Source organism: Staurois parvus, unplaced genomic scaffold (assembly GCF_062004578.1).
Source record: "Staurois parvus isolate SC_StPar_1 unplaced genomic scaffold, SC_StPar_1.0 ptg000471l, whole genome shotgun sequence".
Lineage (NCBI taxonomy): Eukaryota > Metazoa > Chordata > Amphibia > Anura > Ranidae > Staurois > Staurois parvus.
Genome location: NW_028318267.1, coordinates 1,903,566 through 1,928,591, shown reverse-complemented (window position 1 = coordinate 1,928,591; position 25,026 = coordinate 1,903,566). Strand labels below are relative to the sequence as shown.

At 41.9% G+C, this 25,026-nt stretch overlaps 1 protein-coding gene across 2 annotated transcripts in view; it reads left to right on the top strand.

Moving 5' to 3' along the window:
* Positions 1 to 25,026, top strand: part of LYPD6B (LY6/PLAUR domain containing 6B) — a 132,672-nt gene that overhangs the window by 25,917 nt on the left and 81,729 nt on the right. The window contains exon 2 of one of the 2 annotated variants that reach the window (XM_089689369.1): positions 10,575 to 10,759. The exons of the other annotated variant lie outside the window; for it this stretch is intronic. The gene's annotated coding sequence lies outside the window, so the exon portion shown is untranslated. The remainder of the gene's footprint in view (positions 1 to 10,574; positions 10,760 to 25,026) is intronic. 2 annotated transcript variants of the gene reach the window in all.

Below are 25,026 nucleotides of genomic sequence, written 5' to 3'. Positions count from 1 at the left end.
GGCACCATTCACAGGGCACTTTGCATTTGCTAACTGAATGCAACGCATTCTCTGATTAAGGAAGGTGAAAAGGTGGGGCAGTAATTTCACCCTTTCAATTTACCATTGATAATGTGCTCGTCCGCACGAAACGCGTCAAGGTGGAGCCTAGCCGGTGACGTCACGCCGCCCTGCACCTCGTGGAGGCTGGCGGCTATCTTTGTTTCTGGGCTACCCTATGTGAGTGTACTGCATTATGTTCAAATAAAAACGTCTGTACATACTACACTATCAGTGCTTTTTTGGGGTGGGCTGTATGGTTGAGCCCCCCCTTTCAAGGTGGATATCTATTTTTGAGTGCCCTGCTCTGAGGAGCCCTGACTAGCTGTATGACAACCATTGCTGGATGCCTGGTGACCCCCTGCTGGTTAGAGGAAGGAGCATCTCCATCAGAGTGACAGCCTGCTAGATGACCCATATTGCCTCAGCCTTCTAGTACCAGGAGTGGTCTGACAACTCAAATGCGCATGTTATGCGCTTTCTGGTGAGTGCATATAGTGTACCCACCTATGAGCACGGAGTCGACAGCATTCGCACCTATTACTGGGACGATTGATATATCACCTGAGGACGTTATTTTCACTTTAAGCACTTTAGCTATCACCTATTTTTAATTTTAGTTTTATTAGACGCATGATTTATATATGAGTCATTGCTTATCCCTTTTTTTAGCGCTGCATATATTTTTATTATTTATATTGTGAAGGTTTGGGTTTGTACCTTTATGCTAGTTGCTCATTACTCATTTCCAAGCGCTCGTTAATGTTTTATTGTTTTGAGTAATTTCACCTTATCCAATCAGAGAAAATGCAAAGTGTTCTCTGAATGGTGCCCATGCAAGTGGGTGACCTCCCGTGTACAGTAAGTATTTGTGCAGTCATTCGGCATGGGACCCAGAAGGTAATGTAGATTACTGGAATAGCAGTGCCTACTACAGTGATTTCCAGCTTCCGCAGGGATCCCCCAGGTATGGCACTTACATACCAAGCTGGTCCAATGTAACTATGTAAAAACATCCATACCAAGAAATCTTATTTAAATCTCTCCATAATTCTCATTATGTCCTCTTAGACTTCGTCATGCGGGTTAGGTGTTAATCTTTGTCTAAATAATTCTTTTCTTTTCTGTGGAATTTCAAGAGTGAAAATCAATAATTCTAGAAAGTGTTGAAAAGTACACAAAAGATGTGAGCGCTTTTCACGTAAACAGCTTCCAGGTGTTTTCTGTGCACTTCGCCAGTACAAGTGACAGTTTGTAAATCTGCCTGCTCTGTCACCTTGTACTGTCATGTGTCGTGTTTTTTCTATGCCCCTATCCTGTTTGCTTTTCTCTGCATTGTTAAAGATGATCAGAGCAGATAAAACTGGAGAAGTACAGATGAGTATAAATCTTGTCATCAGACAGAAAAAAGAAAAATGACAGTTTCAGTAAAGGCAAAACTTTTTTTTTTAGTTTTGGAAAGAGTGGAGATGGGTTAGAAGGGCAGCACAGTGGCAAAATGGTTAGCACTTCCGCCTGGCAGTACTAGGGTCGTTGGTTTGAATCGCAACCACGGCACCACCTGCCTGGAGTTTGCATGTTCTCCCTTTGCTTGCCTGCGTTTCCTCTGGGTACTCCAGTTTCCTCCCACACTCCAAAGACATGCTGGTAGGTTAATTGGCTCCTGTCTAAATTGGCCCTAGTATCTGTATGAATGCGAGTTACGGACCTTAGATTGTACACCACTTGAGGGTTAGGGACTGACGTGTATGTACAATATATATGTAAAGCGCTGCGTAAATTACAGCACTATATAAGTACCTGAAATGATTAAAAATAAAAAAAACCATGGCAGGTGTTTACTGCTGTCCCCATTGGGGGATTCTCTATTTGTCCTGGGGACCGTTATCATCAAGAGTGAAAGAACAGATCAGATTATGGGTTGCATCAGATCAGGAATAAATGGGTAATCTTCCAATGGGGACACTAGTTTTGGTGACCCTGGTAGCTATGGGACATACCTGAAAATCATTTCAAAGGTTGGGGAAAAATGTCGAGCAAGGCTGATTTGAACAATTTTTTGCCAGTTCAACAACTTTCAAGCAGGATCTGTTTAATACATTTTTGTTACTATTATTTTTTTTTTTGGAAAATTATTTTTCCTGATTTTGCACACAGAAAAGGTACAAAATATAGTACAAGATAATACACTTTACAGTTGGATATTGGCAATGCCAGATAAACCATCCAAAAAAATAAGAAAAACTTCTGTTGATCAACCCCCCCACTGTGCAATATAGAATGTACACCAAGAAGGAATAATGCCCAGATATTAAAGTAGACAAGTATAATGTGACATCAACCTCACAATAGGATCTACCAGGCCAAAGCTATAATGCCAAGGGAGAGAGCAATGGATTGCTGTATGATGGATAACAGCAATAGGAATAATCATCTAGGCTACGGGTGTCAAACTGGCGGCCCTCTAGCTGTTGGCAAACTACAAGTCCCATGAGGCCTTGCAAGATTGACAGTTACAAGTATGACTCCCAAAGGCAGATGCATGATGGGATTTGTAGTTTCACAACAGCTGGAGGGCCGCCAGTTTGACATCCCTGATTCAGGCCACATCAGAGAGAGAGTCCAACTGAACCAAATGTCAGACCTGCTAACTAAAGTTGATGTCTTGCCCAAAACAAATATGAGCTTTCACCCTTTCTATTAGGCCTCATGCACACTGGGCATTTTTACAGCTTCGGTTTTGGGCATCAGGTGGTTTTGGGCATGATCAATCTGGTACATCCAAATGTCATAGGACACAGTCCTACTCCATATTTTTTTGCGGCCCTGAAAAGACTCGGAGGTAAGCAGCTGTAAACTGACACAAGTCTGTTTAGCACCCACCTATCCATAGTCATGCATGGACCAACCGACCAGGTCCACCTGAAAAACTGACAGTTGGACTTGATCGGATTGCCTTTTTGAAAGGGCCTTATAGTTCACATTGGTGCGGCTCTGCAAGCCGCCTTTTGTGCAGGAATGGCAGCTCATTCATTTGAATGGGCTGCTGTGCCTCCTGAAATGCAGGGAAAAGGTTCTGCACCATGTCTAGAATCGCAGCCCACATGGGAACCTCAAGTGAAGTGACTTCCAGTGTGCACAGCGTACCATTAAGATTAATGACACCTTCACGTATCCAGCATATTTTTCAGTATGGGTGGTTGACGTTGCAGGAACGCACCTGTTCCCGCAATCACCTGCAGAGATGTGAACCTAGCCTTACCACGGGCTCACACCTATGCGTTTTCTACAGCGTTTTGTGTTTTCCAGTAACACACTACAGTCCATTTAACATGATTTCCTAAGGGACAGGTTCACATCTCCGCGTTTTCAACCGCTGTGTTTTTTTGGAAAGGGTCAGGGACTTTTTTGAAAGTAAAAAGTTTCGTTTTTGGTTCTATAGACTTCAATGGAAATGCTGCAGAAAGGCATGTAGTGTGTTTTTAATGCGCTTTACGTTTTAAACCTGCCTACCAAAAAAAAAAAAAAGCAAAACACAGGTGCCAAAACGCAACGCAAAATGCAATGCAGAAACGGGTCAAAAGCAAACTGTGCATAGGTGTGAACCTAGCCTTAAGGAATTATTTAGGAGATTATCACATTTTATACTGAAAGTTTGTAAAATATTATATGTGTAATGTTATTTTTTTTTTATTTTCTATCCCTTCCAGTTAATCTATAAACTTTGTAAGGATTCTAACATTTGTATATTTTGTATTTTATCCTGAAATTGACGTTTGCCCATTCTTTTGCTTTACCGAACCTACTGTGTATGAAAGGGCTTCCCTTCATGATCAGCAGCTGAGCAATCGAAGTGTTTTGATGAGGAGTGTCATCGACATTCCTCTTGAAGAGTCAGATCCAGTATGTTGGGGAAAGTTAAACTGCCATTGCAGACGATACCTGTAATTTGACTTGAGCTTTATGTAAAGATTGATCAGTGAACTATTCACCCAAGCAGGAAATGAAATTTCTGGAGGCGGAGGGTTGTACATAGAATATTTGAACATCAGTATGTCAGATTGTAAAGAAATCTGTAGCTTTGTCTAGGAGGAACATTTAAGCCCAATTAAAGTGGAGCTCCACCTTTTGCATAAAAATAAATGCATATACACTCACCGGCCTCTTTATTAGGGACACCTGTTCAGTTGCTTGGTAACGCAAATTGTTAATCAGCCAATCACACGGCAGCAACTCAGTGCATTTAGGCATCTAGACGTGGTGAAGACGACTTGCTGAAGTTTAAGCCGAGCATCAGAATGGGGAATAAAGGGGATTTAAGTGACTTTGAATATGGCATGGTTGTTGGTGTCAGATAGGCTGGTCTGAGTATTTCGAAAACTGCTGATCTACTGAGATTTTTACGCATAACCATCTCTAGGGTTTACAGAGAATGGTCTGAAAAATATCCAGTGAATGGCAGTTGTGTGGACAAAAATGGCTTGTTGATGTCAGTTACATAGTTACATAGTTAGTCTGGCTGAAAAAAGACAAAAGTCCATCCACTGCACTGCAAGGATTGTTAAGGTCAGGGGACCAGGAACAGCAGTTTTGGTGACCTGATCCTCAGCGTCCCTGAAAGCTGGCACTCTTCTCTACTTCCCTGTGCTCCAGTAGTGGATTAGCCCTCGATGTCTTCATTTCCAGTGCAGGAATTGACCTTAAAAGGGAGTTCCAGTGAAAATTAAAAAAATAAAACCTGTAGCTGCTGACTTTTAAAAAACAGCCACTCACCTGTCCCCCCACCTGTCCCCACTCACTTGTCCCCACAACCCGTTTCATTAGGCACCCTATGTTCCTGGCACCGGCATCTTCAGTGTGGGCACTTGGCTGTGACAGCTTGTGGCTTCACAGTCGGGTGCCCATTGCGCATGCGCGAGTAGTGCTGCGCTTTCTGAATGGCCCCATAGTCTACAAACTTCAGATGAGGCCCTTTTTCTTGCTTTTATATGGCCCTTGTGGCACTACAGTTGCAAGAAAAAGTATGTGAACCCCTTGGGATTACGTGGAGTTTTGTATGAATTGGGCATAAAATGTGCTCTGAACATCATCTAAGTCACAACAATAGAAGAACACAGTCTGCTGAACATAATACTACACAAACATTAGATGTTGCCATGGTTTAATTGCACATGACTTGTAAACATTCACAGTGCAGGGAGGAAAAAGTATGTGAACCTTTGGACTTAATAACTGGTTGACCCTCCTTTGGCAGCAATAACCTCAACCAAACGTTTCCTGTAGTTGCAGATCAGACCTGCACAACGATCTGGAGTAATTTTGGACCACTCCTCTTCACAAAACTGTTTAAGTGTAGCAATATTCTTGGGATGTCTGGTGTGAATCGCTCTCTTAAGGTCATGCCACAGCATTTCAATCGGGTTGAGGTCAGGACTCTGACTGGGCCACTCCAGAAGGCGTATTCTGTGCTGTTGCAGCCATTGTTTTGTTGAATTATTTGTATGCTTTGGGTCATTGTCCTGTTGCATCACCCATCCTCTGCAGAGCTTCAGTTGGCGGACAGATGGTCGTACGTTTTCCTGCAAAATGTCTTGATAAACTCTGGAATTCATTTTCCCATCAATGACAACAATCCGTCCAGGCCCTGAGGCAGCAAAGCAGCCCCAAACTATGATACTCCCTCCGCCATGTTTTACAGTGGGGATGAGGTTTTGATGTTGGTGTGCTGTGCCTTTTTTTCTCCGCACATAGTGTTGTGTGTTCTTCCCAAACAACTCAATCTTGGTTTCATCTGTCCACAGTATATTTTGCCAGTAGTGCTGTGGAACATCCAGGTGCTCTTTTGCAAATTTCAAACGTGCTGCAATATTCTTTTTGGACAGCAATGGCTTCCTCCGTGGTGTCCTCCCATGTACTCCATTCTTGTTTAATGTTTTCCTTATTGTAGATGTGTCAACAAAAATGTTAGCATGTGCCAGAGATTTCTGTAGGTCTTTAGCTGACACTCTGGGATTCTTCTTTACCTCATGCAGCATTCTGCGCTGTGCTCTTGCAGTCATTTTTACAGGACGACCACGCCTAGGGAGAGTAGCAACAGTGCTAAACTTTCTCCATTTGTAGACAGTCTTTCTTACCGTGGACACATGAACATCAAGGCTTTTGGAGATACTTTTGTAACCCTTTCCAGCTTTATGCAAGTCAACAATTCTTGATCGTAGGTCTTCTGAGAGCTCTTTTCTGCGAGGCATGGTTCACATCAGACAGTGCTTCTTGAAACCAGTAAACCCAAAACAGGTGTGTGTTTTTTAAGGGCAGGACAGCTGTCAGCAACACATCCAATATCATCACACTGATTGGAGTCAAGGTTGGCTCACTCCTGGCTCCAATTAGCTCTGGGAGAAGTCATTAAGCTAGGGCCTCACATACTTTTTCCTCCCTGCACTGTGAATGTTTACATGTTATGTGCAATTAAACCATGGCAACATCTAGTGTTTGTGTAGTATTATGTTCAGCAGACTGTGTTCTTCTATTGTTGTGACTTAGATGACGTTCAGAGCACATTTTATGCCCAATTCATGCAAAACTCCACGTAATCCCAAGGGGTTCACATACTTTTTCTTGCAACTGTATTTCATCCACTGATACCAACAAAGGGGCATAATTCCCCCCACTGATACCAGTGATGGGGCACAATTCCTCCCAATGACACCAATGATGGCCATAATTTCTCCCAATGACACAAACAATAGGGCCCACTGACACCAATGATGGGGCATAATTCCCCCTACTGACACAAATGATGGGACACTATTTATCCATAATGATACCAATTATGAGGCACAATTCCTCCCAATGATCCCAACGATGGGTCACAATTTCTCCCAATGATACCAACGATGGGGCCCAATGACACCAATGATGAGGCACAATTCCTTCCACTGACACCAAAGATGGGGCATTGTTTTTGCTCCACTGACATCGGGACCTTTTCTACTTTTAAAAGTCATAGTCCTGTCCTCCTAAAGTCTGAAGGACAGTAAACTGGCCCATTGTCTAGAAAGGTTGGAGACCCCTGGCCTAGGCGATCACAGCGGAAGTGGGAGTGGGTACCTGTCAATGTCGGGTACCCGCTCCCCAAAGGTGCCAATCTTTAACAGGGAGTGGGGGACCAGTCCTTGAACCATAGGGGAGAAGAGGCTGTTGGCACTACTTTTACAACATGGCGGATAGTGTACGTAAAACTGCTTTTTGCCCCACCCGTAGACCTAAACAAGCATTTAAGCCTAGCAATGCGAGGGCAGCTCCACTTCAAGGGAGCTTTTTACTTTCCTTAGAATTCAGCTGTAAAGCGCCTTGTGCTAGCATCACGTTGGAGAGCCAGAATAAGTATAAATCACCACACATATATATATATAAAATCCTCAGAAATCCCTTAAAGTCATATCAATATCCTTCCCCTGAAGTACTAATAAAACATATATTCATTGACTTAAACCCAAAAACCCACAATTATAGTGAAAAAATCAAGACCCAAGGAGATTACCCAAAAATAAAAAATATCAAATATATATAAAAGAACAAAAATAAAATAAAGTCCCAATATGCAAAGTGTCCAATTAATGTGTCCAAACAAAGATCAATTTCTTGATAGGAAGACGCTTCCTACTCCACCTAAAACAAACAGATTCCAGCTTGTAATCAACCACATATGTACAGTGTCCTTAGATTGGTATCCTCTTGTTCCTCAGGACCTCACAAACAGACCAGGAATCAATATGTGAATTATAATCATATATAAAATTTATTGTAGCCACTTACATATAAAAACAATAAGATCAGCACAGCATCAAACTCCTCATGCCCAGTATACGATTCCCTTTCCGTGTGTAGAGGGTCTCCCGATCACCAGGTAATTCCCCCTTGCTACTCCTATCCAGCACTATCACTTTGTAGCTCTGGGGGACACCTGAAGTGCACCGTTACTCTCCAGACCTCCAACACACAGGGATTCCAGAATCCAAAATGGCTGCCGCAGCAGCGTCTTCCTATCAAGAAATTGATCTTTGTTTGGACACATTATTTGGACACTTTGCATATTGGGACTTTATTTTATTTTTGTTCTTTTATATATATTTGATATTTTTTATTTTTGGGTAATCACATTGGAGAGCCAACCTGCTGCTCTCACATGTAACATGGCGGCCAGGGTTCCCAGCAGTCCAACATGCCTCCTACTCCCTCCATGTTCCAATCATCTCTTAACATGAGAACAGTTGAATGGTGCAGTGTGCGGGGGAAATGTCCGGTTGCTGGTGATCCGGGCTACTGTGTTGAGTGTGAGAGCAGCGTCCCGGCTCTCCAGCACGCTGCTAACTTCAATTGAACTTTCCTTGAAATAATACTTTACAGAAGGCGTATAGATTGATCACATTCACTAAGTAGCATCCCTGTGGACCACATGTATGTCTTGGGGTGTTTTTTGTAAGTGATCGCCGAAAACATTTTCCTTCAACTATAAGCTGAGTAATAAATTCCTCCAGGCTGGGTCACCAGGCTTGTTAGCAAATATAAGAAGTTCCCATGATCCCTTGCAGGGATTCCTCCTCCCGCCATCTTTTCCTGGCTCTCTTCCATGTTTGCTGTGTCAGGCAGTTTCTGGGCTATTCACAGCTATGTGAAGGTGCATTCATTGGCCTTTTCTCACTCACCCTCTAGTATTTACTCGGTCACTCGGTCGTTGAGTCATAAATACATTCAGCTTCCTGGGTTTTGTATTCAGCTTTGTCAAAAGTAACTCTCGCTGGATCAGTTGAAACTCTTTATAGTTTTGTTATGTAAAGGAAGTGTGCAGTGTAATCAAAGTTTTTTTTTTTTTTTTTTACATTTTATTTTTGCCTTTTTTTTTTACTTTCATATACACTCACCGGCCACTTTGTTAGGTACACCTGTTCAATTGTTTGGTGACACAAATTGCTAATCAGCCAATCACATGGCAGCAACTCAATGCACCTAGGCATCTAGACGTGGTGAAGACGACTTACTGAATTTCAAACCGAGCATCAGAATGGGGAAGAAAGGCGACTTAAGTGACTTTGAACATGGCATGGTTGTTGGTGCCAGACAGGCTGGTGTGAGTATTTCAAAAACTACTGATCTACTGGGATTTTCACACACAACCATCTCTAGGGTTTACAAAGAATGGTCCGAAAAAGAGAAAATATCCAGTGGCAGTTGTGTGGATGAAAATGCCTTGTTGATGTCAAAGGAGAATGGGCAGACTGGTTCGAGATGATAGAAAGGCAACAGTAACTCATGTCAATATGGACCAAAATCTCTGAGGCATGTTTCCAACACCTTGTTGAATCTATACCACGAAGAATTAAAGTGGTTGTAAACCTAAAAAACACAAATCAATCTAATCCTACAGAGGAATAGATCGTACCTTTACTAAGCATGTGAGCTTATCTTGGTATCTTGAAGCAATCTCCTTCTCCAGAAATCCCCCCTACTCTTCTGAACAGAATAAATCCGACACAAGCAGAAAAATGGTGTCGCCACTCCCTTTCTCCTGTGAGTGACAGGCGTGCTGAAGATGAGACCAGCGTGATCCTCCATGTAATACACTGCAAAGGGGTGGGGGAGTCAGTGTCCTCTCCCTGCTGGTCTCTGCCTTCACAAGATGGAGAGCTCAGCACCAGTGATTTATGACATAGATCGGCATCACTTCAGTAATGCTGTAATTATCTAAGTAAGTCTGCTGACAGCTGATTATTGTCCTGCTCTATTCACAGCACCTAGCTTGTGAATTGCTGTTTACAGAGTTTTACATGAGAATATTTCCTGGTCCACTTTAGGCTGCAGGATTCCAAGGATTTGTGCCATTAACCCTTTCCTACCAGCTTTCTCCTGATTAGCACAGATTCTGAGCTGAAAGCTGAGCTGACATAGTCACTGGCACCTGTGTATTCCTCTCAATGTACTCAGGAGACACAAGTTTTTGTACCGTTACTCTTCACGGATAACTTCACGTGCCAATCATAGGCACTACATCAGCTGATATCTTTGCACAAGAGACGTTTTAAAATTCACAAATGCTTTTATGAACTTCTTTTATTGCTTTTTATGTCATTTTGAATCATTTATATTGATATTGCACTTTCAGCACTTTATTCACATATACGTTTAATTCACATGCGTTTATGTAGTTTATGACATGCATTTTTAGTGCTGCACTAATAATTTAGAGATTACTCAGGAGACATGCTGGCAGGCATAGAGATGTCAGATAGCTGTGCATGTTCTTGAGCCGAGGCTGGAGGGTGTGTATAACGGGGATTGTGTGACATCACATCTCCGCCTACTATTCTCGGGTCCTAAGTCACGCCCACAGACCAGCCGTCTTTGGAGGGCTTAGACAAGCTAAGGGAGTATTTTTCAGAGGTACACTCACAGCTGTATGCATGTTTACAATAAAATGTATTCATATCTGGCAAAAAGGTAATTTTTTTAATATTTGTGTTTACAACCACTTTAAGGCAGTTCTGAAGTCAGAGGGGACCAACCCGCTACTAGCAAGTTGTAGGTACAACATGGACATCTTGCATGGACTCTAGCTCTGAGGAAAGGGATTTGTCCCTGAAACGCGTCAGCAGGCCGACCTCACCAGCCATCTTTGTGGCCATCTCTATGGCTTTATAGGCTTTATATATGCGTTATGTTTGTGAGTATATTTTTTGTCTTTTTACACTTTTTTACTAAACCTGGGATAATGTGCTAGGTGTCTGCTCCACCTGTATGCTTTCTTCCAGTTTGTTGATGTCCCCATCTGAGGAGGGCTGCATCTCTGGAAAAGTATCCATAGGCCATTCCACATCTGATCCCATGGCCTTCCCCTGATATTGGCTCCCTCAAGGAGCTGGAGAGTTTACACCACTAGTCTACCCTGCGTTTAAATGTGTTTTCTGACGTGTTTTGCGTTCTCCTTCAGCCTCCATCAATAATCTCCTATCCTGCACATGATTCTTTTGCATTCAGGAGAGGGAGATTTATCCTTACCTAAATGTGGCAACTCCTACACTCAGTTAAAAGCCCTTTTATAGAGTTGAGTTTAGGAGCTTTGGCAAAAAAATGCCTAAAGCTCCTGAACAGGGGCGGACTGACCATTTGGAAACTCGGGCACTGCCTGAGGGCCCGGGGTCAGTAGGGGGCCCCAGGAGATGCCCCTGGTACCTTTTTCATAGGCTTTTTTGAGTTTGGGCAAGGACACAGGGGCCCCATGATCCCCTATCGCCCGGGGGCGCCATGAGTTGTCAGTCCGCCCCTGCTCCTGAACTCAAGTTTTAAGAGCTGTCAGTGTACATGAAGCCTTAGATGGGCATGTTATTGAACACAATGTACAGGGATTTGGGAAGTGGTCAAGGGATAAATACACACTCACAACCCCTCACAGGTAGACCTGGATAGACTGATATCTTTACCCCTGGTTCACATATCCATGTTCCTGTGGGCCGCGTTTTACGCAGGCACGGGAGCCCATTCCTTTGAATGGATTCCCGTGCTCCCTGACACACAGAGAAGAAGTCCCTGCACTTCTTCTGAAAATGCAGCCCGCACGGGAACCTCGGTTCCCAGTACAGTTGCGTTTTTCAGTGCGGGTGGTGTGCCATTAGAATTAATGGCACCTGCCCACGGGTCCTCATTCTCCTGTGTGGGTGGTGGATTTTTGTGTGGATCCGCAGTGGCACCACCCGCACATATGTGAACCTAGCCCTATTCAAACTTACCAACTATGTAACTAGTTATTTACTAATGGTAGCAGTACAGGGATGACATATAGTCAATGTTGATTGAGAGAGTGAAGTTCTGCTGTAAAAAAAAAAAAAGTTTTAGATATAGATCCACTTTAGGAATTTTTTTTTTTTTTAATATTAAAGCTCTCTTTGTTTCTGGATCTTTGCATCCACCTGCGGTGTCAAGTTCAGATGTAGGACGCAGGAGTTTCCTTAAAGACCGGAACAAGCTGGATCGTGTGTCTAATTTATTGCGCAATTGTCATATAATCAGCGCTGACAGTTCTTCAATTACAGCTTCCTGCCTTAAATTCCCGATTGGTAAATTCAGTAAATTATGTTATGTTGCTGACATTTTAATGGTCACTGTCATCCCAATGTAGAAGTTTATTTGGTAATTAAAACATAAGCCAAAACCACAAGTTGCTCTATATTTCTGTCATCTATTTTTGTATCACTATCATGTTCCATAGGAGGGTATAGAGCAAAGTCACATACAATGTAACAGGATAACTGAAATATAAAAAAAAAAATGTTTGGTTGAACAATTATATTTGTACATATGGGCTTCATGGCCTTCAGATTGTAGAAGAGAACTGTATACAAACCTTTAAATAATTTCAAAGCTTTGAGCGGCTTTCCTGAAGCTTTTAAATCACTCATCTGTGTTTTGGGGAAATTAAACTCAGATCTTAATGCAGAAGGCTGTCTGTCACTTTAAATAAGCTCCATGCAGGTTTCGGCAAGCAATCCGCAAGCGTCAGCAGGATCTCAAAATTATTGAAAGCCGAGTGAAGTTTTCCCTAAATCCAGATCTGAAGGGTGCTTTAAAGAGAGCCTGTGGTCAGACCATTCATTTCAACTAGATTCCACCCATCAGATTATATATGCATTTCACATATTTTACCTCTGTAGACGTTCAAAAGCCCCGAGACTGCTACTGGGTGCCACCATCCTGTAAATTCAGCAGTCTCAGAGCTGTCACTCAAGTGAAAATCTATAGCAGCCTTTCCCAAATGCTTAACCATGGTGGAATCCTTGAAATAATTTTCAGGTTTCAGGGAACCCCAGCCCAAAATTATTATATATACAGTTTAATGTACATTAGCATGATCAGTAGGTTCTAGAAGGGTTTAAATGAAACAAGAACATGGCATACTAAAGGTATTTGATTCTTGGGTGAATGATTTTTAAGACCTGCTCTCATCTGTACAACAAAATGATTTTCATGATCAGTAAGTTTGCCATGAAAATAATATGCAGACAGTGAAGATTGTTGTATTTCTTTTATATTGGTGGTCTGTGGGAGAAGGGCCCTCTTACATAGGCATTCAGAGGGAGATGGGCCCCCTATATTGGTGGCCAGAGGGAGAAGGGCCCCCTACATTGGTGGTCAGAGGCAGAAGGGCCCCCTACATTGGTGGTCAGAGGGAGAAGGGCCCCCTACATTGGTAGTCAGAGGGAGAAGGGCCCCTTATATTGGTGGTCAGAGGGAGAAGGGCCCCCTACATTGGCATTCAGAGGGAGAAGGGCCCCCTAAATTGGTGGCCAGAGGTAGAAGGGCCCCCTACATTGGTGGCCAGAGGGAGAAGGGCCCCTACATTGGTGGTCAGAGGGAAATGGGCTCCCTACATTTGTGTTAAGGTGGAGAAGGGCCCCCTACATTGGTGGTCAGTGGGAAAAGGGCCCCTCTGCATTGCGGTCAGTGAGATAAGGGACTCCTTACATTTGTGTTCAGTGAAGAAGAGTCCCTTTATAATAGTGGTTAGGGGTAGAGATGTGCATGACAGAAAAATGTGTGTCGTTTCAGATTCTTAATAACTTTGTTTCGTCATACATATTATGTTAGAATGATCCGTTTTCTGAATTCATTTTGTTTATTTGGATTCACTTTGCATATTCGATATTTTCACATAGTTCGAAAATTCAAATTTCAGAAGACAGCTACTGTATATTCGTTCTGTTCTAGTTTATTCTATGTTTTATATTCTATTCTACTCTATTCTATTTCTTTGTTTTTTTCTATTCTATTTTGTTATTTTATTTTCTGTTTTTTTCTATTCTATTCTTTCATATTTGATTAGATTCTATTGTTTTATATTCTATTCTGTTCTATTCTATGAAACAGCTTAAGTAGGAATCATCATCTTATTTCACTTTTATACCTGGGGGACATTACTGTAGTCATTGCAATATGTTTGATTTTCAAATTCAGATAATTCTTTTTGTTATAATTTATTGCGGATTCGTTGACATTCGTTGCTATTGTGATTTGGATACATTAGAATCTCTCTCTGAATAACAAAAATTTTGTCTGAATTTTGATTCATAATTAAATGAATTACACGTCTTGTTAGGGGAAATAAGGACCTTACATTGGTGGTCATCCAAGAAAGGATACTTTACAACGGTGGTCAGTGGGATAAGGGCCCCTTTACATTGGGGTCATTGGGATAAGGGAATCCTTACATTGGTGGTCAGTGGAAAAGGGACCCTTTACAATAGTGGGCACAGAGATATGGCCACCTTACATTGGTGGTCATCGGAGAAGAGATACTTTACAGTAGTGGTCAGCGGGATAAGGGTCCCTTTATATTTGAGATTAGTGGAAATGCCACCTTACAGTGGTAATCAGTTGGAGAAGGGCTCCCTTTACATTGGTGATGGGGGGAAATGCCCCCTTACATTGGTGGCCAGTGGGAGAAGAGACCCCATGCGTTAGAAATCGGGGGACATGCCCTCTTACATTGGTGGTCAGTGAGAGAAGAGACCCCATGCATTAGAAATCGGGGGACATGCCCTCTTACATTGGCGGTCAGTGGGAGAAGAGACCCCATGCATTAGAAATCGGGGGACATGCCCCCTTACATTGGTGGTCAGTGGGAGAAGAGACGCCATGCATTAGAAATCGGGGGACATGCCCTCTTACATTGGCGGTCAGTGGGAGAAGAAACCCCATGCATTAGAAATCGGGGGACATGCCCTCTTACATTGGCGGTCAGTGGGAGAAGAGACCCCATGCATTAGAAATCGGGGGACATGCCCCCTTACATTGGTGGTCAGTGGGAGAAGAGACCCCATGCATTAGAAATCGGGGGACATGCCCTCTTACATTGGCGGTCAGTGGGAGAAGAGACCCCATGCATTAGAAATCGGGGGACATGCCCCCTTACATTGGTGGCCAGTGGGAGAAGGGACCTCTTACATTGGGGATCAGTGGAAAAGCACCCCTTTACATTGGTGGTTAGTGTAGGATAAAGATCAAACCGTTAGTGCTCAGGGAACCCCCATATCACAAATTTGTAACAGCTGCAAATCTCTCGTCTTTCTCTGGTGACTTCTAGATGGCTATATAGTTACTTCTGTAGCTGACTTCAGTGTTTATCTATGCAGCTACAACTCCTGGGTGTGAAGACAACTTCATTAGTAGTTGCATTAGTAGCTACTGAAGTTGATGAGTCTCTTTTTTTTCTGTATGGGTGTCACAGAGTTGGGAAGTAAGGGAACATTCTTCAACAATCTATCAAAAAAAAAAAAAAGAAAATCCTCCACTGCACTAAACAGTGGATGGGGGAATCTGCCTACCAGTCTTGTATTTACACTGCCCACACCTGCGACTGGCTGAACACTCGAACATCTGAAAGGGTGTAGTTACTGTTTGGCTGATCATTTTCCACTCAGCTCAGTCAGTTTTTCAATCGACTTTTGTCAGTGTAGGTATGCCGAAATGACCACGTACAGCTCAAATTTTATCCCATTCAGCAGGAATCGGAAGAAATCCGGGCTGTGTATTACCTTTAAGCCTCACAAATCGTATTTAGTGCCTGGGAAATTCAATTTTCCTGTGCACGCCTCAATGAAGACCTAATGTTGACCCTTAACTCAAGTTTGATTTATATTTCCTGATGATTACATGCATGAAATCAGTGGTACACCTTAATGGGCAGAACTTGCCGAAGGCAACTGTAAAGAGTGAGGACAATTAACCCCACACAACCGTTTTGACTGCTCTTTTGTTGTCATTTTGTCTTCAAGATACAAGACCACCGCTTTGTCCAGTCATTTCATTAAAATTCTATTTAATATCATTTCGGTTTGAACAGTTTTGCAGAGCAGATTTTTACAGTGCCAGTAAATGGAGCCCTTCTCATTATAAAACATCTTGTTGGGTGGTTCCACCTGTAGATTTTATTTGTCAAGTTTCACAGAAATGTCCAACAAGCATTCAATAGGTTATAGAAACAGAAAACTGATAGCAAAAAAAGGCTGTCCATAGAGTCTGCCCAAACATGTTTAAAGCCCATCTCCAGTGTCTTTTTTTTTTTTTTAATTAAATGGCCACCATGTCCAACGTTACCATCGATGGCAAAGAAGTATCACTCTTAATACAAGTATCCAGGGGTAGATCATACTCTAAAGCCTGTTCTTCTGTCCACCCTATATGTTATGTGTTTGTGTATTGTATGACTACAAATATAAAACGTAACCTTACATAGTTAGTCTGGCTGAAAAAAGACAAAAGTCCATCCAGTTCAACCACTAAAAAAAAAAGTTATAATCCTATACCCACAGTTGATCCAGAGGAAGTCAAAAAAACCCAGCAAAGCATGATCCAATTTGCTCCTGCAGGGAAAAAATTCCTTCCTGATCCCCTGAGAGGCAATCGGATATTCCCTGGATCAACCTTACCTATAAATGTTAGTATCCAGTTATATTCTGTGTATCTAAGAAAGAATCCAGAACTTTTTTAAAGAAATCCACTGAGCTGGCCAGAACCAACTCTTGAGGGAGTCTATTCCACAGTTTCACATATTTTCAATAAAATATAAAAATATAAAATATAAAAATGTGTAACGTAACCTTAAAAAAAAAAAAAAAAAATGTATACTGTATATTGATCAAAAAATAAAGCATAAAAATGTATAACGTATCCTTAACAAATAAAGTTTCAAATGTATAATGTAACCTTAAAAGAAAATCTGAAAGCAAAAAAAAAAAAATCAGAACATCTTGAACTTTAAAAAAAAAAAAAAAAAAAACTTGAAATAAAAACACTTAAGAAACAAGACAAACATGCTTGATAAAGCATGTTTAAATATATGTTTTTTAACAGGCATCTATATGAAAGGGCTTGAAAAAATGCAGCTGTTTACAGACCCATAAAAATAAGTCAATATTTGAAATGTTTAATTGCACTGCAAACGTAACATAAAAGTAGCGCTGTGTACATACCGCTCAATGGCCGATACCCCCCCTCCCCTGTATTTGAAGCTGAGACAGCTATTTGTAAATAGTAGGACTGTCCTCTCTGTCTCTCTCTGCACTTACTTTTCATTTGTAAAGCTTTTAGCATTTACAACGTAATTGCTTTAATGTAACACTTAAAGACAGTAAGTAAAGTAAATTCAGGAAGATTATTGTGGTTTCTCATGCCTGGGAACTGATGCCGTGAATAGGAAGCCCCATGTACGGTAAGACTCCCAAATCCCCCATAAACACACTTCTGTCATTTCTTTTGTGGTTGATTACGCACAGGAAGAAGAGAACGTTCTCACTGCAGAATCCTCAATATTTTATTGGGAAATGACATTTGAGAGCCAAGTAATAGAGATTAGAGTCGCCTTTTGGTGTCTGGTCCTGATTCAGCTTAGTTGAGCTGAAAAGTTGTGTTTTTAGGACCTGGCTTTGATTTTCTACTGGTTAGTGGGGTCCAACTGACATTTATTTCTGGTACTTATATAGCACCGTCAATTTACGCAGCACTTTACATATATATTGTACATTCACCTCAGTCCCTAACCCTCAAGGTCCCTAACTCACATTCATACATACACATACTAGGGCCAATTTAGACAGGAGCCAATTAACCTACCAGCATGTCTTTGGAGCGTAGGAGGAAACCGGAGTACCTGAAGGAAACCCACGCAGGCACAGGGAGAACATGCAAACTCCAGGCAGGTGGAGACATGGCTGAGATTTGAACCAATGACCCTAGTACTGCCAGGTGGAAGTGCTAGCCATTTGTTTTTCAATGAAATAAAAAATGATTTGTATACACAGCTCTCATTGCTGTACATATAAATGAAAGCCAGACAGCTGCACCTCAAAACCTCAATCCACCTTCATTCCATGAAAAATTCAAAGCAGCATAAAAGAACACAGTGGGGGAGAGAGGTGAACGCATTTTGCACTCCTCTTAGCACTTAATCAACACTAAAAGCAGTGTGAAACGCGTTAGACTTTTTCATAACTACGTTTTTTTTCCTTTTTTATGCTGCTTTGGAATTTTCATGGAATAAAGGTGGATCGAGGTTTTGAAGTGCATATGTTCAGATTTTTTTCTTTCATTTATATACACAGCATTGGGAGCTGGGCCAGCAGCCAATCAAAGTGTGTGTGAGGTGTGGAAGAGAGTGGGTCGACCTGGAGTAGTGTTTTCTTTTCATGTTTGCTTTTGACTTTGAGCCAAATGGGGGCTATGGGTGGCAGCATCGGCAACGGGGCCAACCGATTTTTCACACTGTTGCGGTGCGGAATTCGCAGCGTTTTCAGTGCGAATTCCGCACCGCATCAGAATCACACCCCATTCATGCGAACCGCTACAGGTGTGTATGTCAAGTGAACAACACCCCGAAAGTGGTCCGCAAAACGCAGTACGATGTGCAGAATCGGATCTCATAGGTGTGAATACCCATGCAATCCGATTCTAATGCGGACCCAAAAAAGGGTTCTGCACCTTTTTGGTGCGGGTGCGGAGTGATTGGAGCCATACAAAATGTATGCCTCCCATCGCACCGCACACAATTCGCATGTGATTTGCACAGGAATCCGGTGCGGTTCCTGTGTGAATCACATGCGATATACGGAGCCGCATGTATGAACCCAGGCTGAAGCAAACAAATTGAAGTAGCAGAATGGAAAAGTTCTAAAATGAGCTTTCATTCTGGAAAAATCGAATGCAAAAATCATACATAGTGTAAGGAAAACGATTTTTAATACATCTGAGTTTACATTCAGAAAACCAAATCTGGAAAATCTGGACAAAACTTTTGAACTCATTGAGATTACTCAATGATGGCAGAAAGAATATTCTAATGGTGGCCAAAACGTGATTCATTTATTCTTTTCACCCAGTTTGCTATTCAATCAAAACAACTGAGTCCACAAATCAAATAGCCATAGCTTTCTATCACTGATGAAGACTCAATTTAGCTTGGATATGAGTGAACTGAATAGATCACCCGGGGAGTGTAATTATTGATTGTTCTGCATTGATTGGCAGCATTGTGATACTTTGTTCATGATTACAATTGTAATTGATCGATCAGATTGAGATTACATGGTGGAAACCGTGATCGACGATTTACAATAATAAGTTAAAATTATATCTGTCAAACAAAATCCACCTCTGCTTGGTGGCATATCGACCAAGGGGGTATAGATCAATCACTGCAATTGAAAGTGATCCAAAAAGAAATTGATTATTTATTGAAATGTATATGGCCACCAGAAAAAGGTTTCATTTGGATATATGAAATTCTACTAGTGTATGGCCAGGTTTAGGAGTGGGAAGAGCACAGCAGATTTGGAGATGCTATCTGTACTATTGATAAGGGGTATGGAGTACTTTTGCTTAAGGCAGGCCATAGGTGGGTCGTTTATCGGCCAAATTTTCATCTGCACGAAAAATCAATAATCACGCCGTTAGTGGGGCCAGTCCGTTGGCCGTTTTTCGCGGATCTCCTTATTTATTTTTATCAGTCATGCTGGAAAATCCATGAAAAACGGACGTTTTTGTGGACATGGGTGGCAGCATCGGCAACGGGGCCAACCGAATTTTCGTTTGTCGGCCGAAAATTAGTCCGATAAACAGCCCGTCTATGGACTGCCTTACCCATGTAGGAAAAATCAACAAGTATATTTCTTTTAATTTGTACTTGCATTTATATAACGCTGACAATGTATGCAGCACTTTACATATTGTACATTCACATCAGTCCCTGTCACTAAGGAGCATACAATCTCAGGTCAGTACCATGGGGTCCTCCATTTGAATCATGGCCAGGGAAATATCTGCATGGAGTTTGCATGTTTTCCCTATGCTTATAGTGGGTTTTCCTCCTGGTAATGTGATTTCCTCCCACATTCCAAGGGCATGCTGGTAGGTTAATTGGCTCCTGGCTAAGTCTAGGTTCACACCTAAGAGTTTTGTGGTGCATTTTGCATTTTTACCTGCCCAGCAACAAGTTGGTAACAAAAACCGCAAAAAGCATCAATAATTTAATGCAAAAAGGACTGCAGAAATGGATCAAACGCAAACTGCATAGGTGTGAACCTAGCCTGAAGTGGTCCCAATATGTGTAACACTTTAGGCTGGATTCACACTGTGGCATTGATGCGTTGTGGTACAATTCATTCTGAATGGCAAGACAACACACCAGCCTAATGAACCTGTTCTGTACTGTGCTGCTAAAAAATAGGGCTTGTACCTTTTATTGTGGTTATTTTGGTTTGTTAGGCCATCATTCAAATGAATAGGCGGTCCAAATACAACTCCTAAGGGTTGACTTACTAAAGGAAAATAGACTGCACTTTGCAGCGCAGTTGTACTCTGCGAGCGCTGTTGCTGTAGATCTTCGTAAATGAGGGGAAGCTCTGCTGACTTCCAATATCCAATCATTTTCAAGCAATTATGCTGTTTTTTTTTTTTTACTTTTCTTGCATGTGATTGGGTATTCTTTTCAAAGTGAAACTTCATCTCATTTACTAAGCTCAGTCTAAGTCCTCATGCACACTGAACATTTTTACAGGGGCTGTTTTTGGCTTTTGAAATTTTTTTTCTACAGCCAGTAAACTCCCCGGCATGTTATCCTATGTGTTCATGCACACATAGACTGTAATCAGTGTTTTTTGGTTGGAAAAAACCCCAGAACTAGTGGGTTTCTAGAGGAGTTTTTTTAGCTGTAAAAACGCTCTAACGCTGAAAAACGCGGTAAAATGCCTCAAACCGGTGTTTCTGGACTTTTTTTGACCAAAAAAAATTTTTTTTTGGCTTTGTGTAACTGAAAGGCAGGCTTGTCCCACCCGTTGGCTTGTATACAAGTTTTGGGCAATTTTTGAGATTTTGCCAAGGCACCCCTGAAGAAACCTCCCCAGGGTGCCTGGACATTCTGGTTGAGAAAGGCCGCATTAGCGTGATGGACAGTATGAAGAATGCTTTTTCCACATGTGGTCATTGGGAAGAATTCCCCCCTTATAGATTGCTACAAAAATTCAATGGAGAGGACAAAATTGCTCATTGCTCAAGGAACCCCTAATGACCTCTGGAGGAGCCCTGGTTAAGAAACCCTGTTGTACATGAAGGGAATTTTTAGGAAACCGATATAGGGAACAAGAGGACAGGAGGTCCTTTTTTAAAATTTACGAAGAATAATTATTGTATTTTTTCAAGCTAGTGACCTGACAGAACAATCCCCTGTAAAAGGCCCTCCAGCAGAAAAAGGATTAAGCTTGACAGCGCTGCGACCTTTTTTCTTCCCATAAATTTTTCAAACTCATTCTTGACCTGATCTCTGTCTCTGTTTGACATGGTATCTGCTAAAAATGATGGAGATTCCACCAGTAGCTCTTTAGGTTACATCTTCAGATCATGCTTGGTGGAGGCGATCCTGTTGGGCAGTTTTAAAGCTAAGTAGAAAAAAAAAAAATTCCAGACTAATTCACAGAGAGCAACCTTTATCTAACACCCGTCTTTGGCTTTCTCACCTGTGTGTCTCTGTTCACCCCTCACCTTCTTCTTTTGATCTTTTGATTGACAGAATGTCTCATGTAGGAGCAATGCTGGAAAATCTCTTGTAGCTTTATGAAATCTGAGATTTTTTCCTGCAGTTTAGACCCATTTAACTATGGCCCTGGTCCCTAACCTGAGGTCCGAGGGCTGCATGTGGCCCTTTTGCACTTTTTGGTGGTCCTCGGGGCCCCCGCAGACAGTATTTTTCTGTAATTGTTAAGCCATGCACCCTTAATCTATGATGTACTTTTATGATTGTCATTTATAATTGCCTTTTATCTTTGTTAATTGGTTATTGGAATTCCTCTTTCTCTATATACAGTGAAGGAAATAAGTATTTGATCCCCTGCTGATATTGAATGTTTGCCCTCTCACAAAGAAATGATCAGTCTAAAAATCGAATGGTAGGTGTATTGTAACACTGAGACACAGAATAGCAACAAAAAATTAAAACGAAATGCATGTCTAACAAATGATGTACTGATGTGCATTTTCATGAGGGAAATAAGTATTTGATCCCCTTCACAAAACATGACTTAGTACTTGGTGGCAAATCCCTTGTTGACAATCACAGAGGTCAGACGTTTCCTGTAGTTGGCCACCAGGTTTGCACACGTCTTAGGAGGGATTTTGGCAGATCCTCTCCAAGGCATTAAGGTTTGGTGGCTGACATCCGGCAACTCAAACTTTCAGCTCTCTACACGGATTTTCAATCGGATTAAGGTCTGGAGACTGGCTAGGCCAGTCCAGGACCTTAATGTGCTTCTTCTTAAGCCACTCCTTTGTTGCCTTGGCCGTGTGTTTTGGGTTATTGTCACGCTGGAACACCCATTCACGACCCATTTTCAATGCTTGGCTGAGGGAAGAAGGTTCTCTCCCAAGATTTGACGGTACAGTGTCCCGTCCATTGTCCCTGCGGTGCAGTTATACTGTCCTCTTAGCAGAAAAACACCCCCAAAGCAGAATGTTTCCACCACCATCTTTGACAGTTGGGATGGTGTTCTTGGGGTCTAAGGCAGCATTCCACCTCCAAACAGTTGATGCCAAAGAGCTCAATTTTGGTCTCATCTGACCACAACACTTTCAACCAGTCCTCCTCTGCATCATTCAGATGTTCAGTGGCAAAGAGGGACCTTGTGGGCACTGCAGGATTTCAATCCTTGTCGGCGTAGTGTGTTACCAATTGTTTTCTTGGTGATTGTGGTCCCAGCTGCCTGGAGATCATTGACAAGATCCTCACGTGTAATTCTGGGATGATTCCTCACTGTTCTCATGATCATTGACACTCCACAAGGTGAGATCTTGCATGGTGCACCAGACCGAGGGACACTGACAGTTGTTTTGTGTTTCTTCCATTTGCGAATGATTGCACCAACTGTTGGCACCTTCTCACCAAGCTGCTTGGCGATAGTTTTGTAGCCCAGTCCAGCCTTCTGTAGGTCTACAATCTTGTCCATAACATCCTTGGACAGCTCTTTGGTCTTTGCCATGGTGGAGAGTTTGGAATCTAAATCTGATTGTTTGATTGCTCCTGTGGACAGGTATCTTTTAAACAGGTAACAAAATGAGCTTAGTAGCACTCCCTTTAAGAGACTGCTTCTAATCTCAGCTTGTTACCTGTATGAAAGACACCTGGTAGCCAGAAATCCTGCTGAATGATGGGGGATCAAATACTTATTTCCCTCATGAACATGCAAATTAGTGCATGATTTGTTAAAAATGCATTTCTTTTGAATTTTTTGTGCTAATCTGTCTCTCGGTGTTACAATACACCTACCATTCGATTTTTAGATTGATCATTTCTTTGTGAGTGGGCAAACATTTAAAATCAGCAGGGGATCAAATACTTATTTCCTTCACTGTGTGTGTGTATGTATATATGTGTATATATGTGTATATATATATATATATATATATATATATATATATATATATATATATATATATATATATATATATATACACATAGCCACATCCTCCATTTCAGCTTGAGAAGGGAGCTTGGTTCTGCTGTCTAATGGTTTAGCTCATGCTCCGAAACGCGTCGCTTTGCATGTTGGTCTCTCCCACATCATCACACTGACGTCGATGTTGCGCTCCAAGGTGCACTCCAGACACCATCTTCAGAGACTTCACATGCCGGCCGGCTTCTTGTGACATCCACAGTCTGCCTTAGCGGGGACGCAGCTATTGCAGCGAGGACTCGGCCATCCTGAGCTTTTTTACCTTTTTCACCATGCGAGTGCTTTTACATTGCTCCCTAATAAATGTTTTGACATACTGCACTTAGAGGAGCTTTTTTCTTCCTTTATCCTCACACAGAGCCTGCTACAACTTTTCTTTTTTTTTTGTTCCCCTGCAGTCAGTAGTCTGTGTTTCCGTATTGCTTTGTAATAGCAGTGATTTCTAGCAGTCTCATGTCATGTGTTTACAGTCTGCCTCCTGAGTCATCTACACCAGCCTTTCTCAATCTTTTTAACATGGAGAAACCCTTGAAATACATTTCCAATTTCAGGCAACCCCTGCTGGTAATTTCTTTATCTTCAGCTACCCAGTATATTAGCGTGATGGTCACTTAGAAGAATGTTCCTTACATTTGTGGTTATTAGGACGAATCCCCCCTGTACAGATAGCTAAAACGATCATTGGTGTCCTTGGGTACATATCTGAGGGTCAGAAATTGCTTATTGCTCAAAGAACCCCTAGCAAGCTCAGGAGGAGCTTTACGGTTCAAGAGAACCCTGGTTAAAGTGTTACTGAACCCACAACAGTACAATCAGTCTGTATATGCAGTAAAGCATGCTTGTTATACTCACTGTGGAACCTAAGGGGTTAATTCTCTGCATTGTGTAAAAAGGATGTTTGATCCTGTCTTTTCTGATTCTCCCCTTCTTCCACAATCCCCAATCCATCTCCTGATAAAACAGAGCCTTGGGAGCAAGCCGCACATGCTCAGTTTGGTGTGTATTGCTAGAGAGTTTTTATTTCTCTTTGGGATGGTGCATGTGATCAGCACAGGGCAAAGCAGCACTGTCCAGACAGGGGATCAGGGTTCCTGTAGACTCATAGGACAATCAATGGAGAATGAAAACTCCTCTTACAAGCTTTAACTACTGCTATATACTGCTGATGGGAAAAGGTATTTAGCAGTTTATATTTACTAAAATTATTGCATTTCCATGTTCTGTGTACTGTGGGAGACCAGATATAGTGAATGCAGGGTCCTGGGTTTAGTAACACTTTAAGAAACAATGATCTACGCAGTCTCCAACAACTTCTATAGCATGTTTGTAGTCTCTGACCATCTCTTGTAGCAAGCAGGCTGTCTCTGACCATCTCTTGTAGCAAGCAGGCTGTCTCTGACCATCTCTTGTAGCAAGCAGGCTGTCTCTGACCATCTCTTGTAGC